The 378-nt window shown below is 37.3% G+C and overlaps 1 protein-coding gene across 1 annotated transcript in view; it reads left to right on the top strand.

Moving 5' to 3' along the window:
* zfyve28 (zinc finger, FYVE domain containing 28) overlaps positions 1 to 132 on the top strand; it is a 30766-nt gene extending 30634 nt beyond the window's left edge. Inside the window, exon 13 of the mRNA XM_005158876.6 lies at positions 1 to 132. This exon is cut by the window's left edge and continues 853 nt beyond it. The gene's annotated coding sequence lies outside the window, so the exon portion shown is untranslated.
* The last annotated feature ends 246 nt before the right edge of the window (positions 133 to 378 follow it).

The following is a 378-nucleotide window of genomic DNA, read 5'->3' as shown; positions in this document are numbered from 1 at the left end:
TTTGAAATAGATTTGTATCTTCCAAAAGAGAAGATTTCTCTCATATTCCTCTTGCAAATGAATGTGCAACATCTGGATGTTCTTTATTTTCCTTTTTTGTACATTCTGTAAAACTTAAATTGCCTTTTACAGCAGTTTGGGAGCCTTCTGCTTTTCCCTCTGGTACAACAGAACACTTTAAACCCCCCTACCTCATCCCTCTTGACCCCTTTCACACGGTCTTATCCTGCTTAAGTTTGCCTACAATTGCAGATCAGTCGATCTTCACTGTCTTCTACACTGAGGCAGATGCCTTTGTTTCTCTTTGCACACTTTTAGTTTTGATGTTTTGTTTTGGTTAATGATGAAGTGACCAACTTTTATTTGTAGAAAGTCAAT

Source organism: Danio rerio, chromosome 17, assembly GCF_049306965.1.
Source record: "Danio rerio strain Tuebingen ecotype United States chromosome 17, GRCz12tu, whole genome shotgun sequence".
In the NCBI taxonomy this organism is placed as follows: domain Eukaryota; kingdom Metazoa; phylum Chordata; class Actinopteri; order Cypriniformes; family Danionidae; genus Danio; species Danio rerio.
The sequence above is the reverse complement of the archived record's forward strand: the minus strand, read 5'-3'. Positions and strand labels throughout refer to the sequence as shown.